The sequence below is a fragment of the Arachis ipaensis genome, chromosome B02 (genome assembly GCF_000816755.2).
Source record: "Arachis ipaensis cultivar K30076 chromosome B02, Araip1.1, whole genome shotgun sequence".
Taxonomy (NCBI): Eukaryota; Viridiplantae; Streptophyta; class Magnoliopsida; order Fabales; family Fabaceae; genus Arachis; species Arachis ipaensis.
In genome coordinates, this window is record NC_029786.2 from 79,272,726 (window position 1) to 79,273,231 (window position 506).

A 506-nucleotide genomic window follows, 5' to 3' on the forward strand; every position below is an offset into this window, starting at 1 on the left:
TTAAAAGCTCAGCAAGGTCCAGCTAAAGACAATAAAGAAGCGCTTGCTGGGAGGCAACCCAGCCATCGGGCAACAATCCTCCAAGCATTTTGCCCTATTTCTATCTTTATATTTTATATATAATAATATTATATGTTGTAATGTGTATATATATACAAAGATAGAAAGGAGTATTAAAAATAAAGAGAGAGAGAATCGCATTTGTTTATTGTTACAATCTCAATATAATAAAGATGATTAATATTGCTATTAATATTATATGTAAAGAGTAATAGAAAATAGAATTTAAAATACTTATAAAATAAAAGAAGAGAAAGAACTGTAGTAGAAATATAAAGAGAAGAGTATTTGATTGTAATATAAAGAGAGAGTATTTGATTTTATTATTGTTGTGTATATTCTCTTGCCTCAGATCATGCTTTTATAGGCAAAGAGAAGTTTACTTTTCAAACTACATTTATTTCTTTCATCCTAAGAACTTGTTCTCTTCAACATAGAAAATGGGT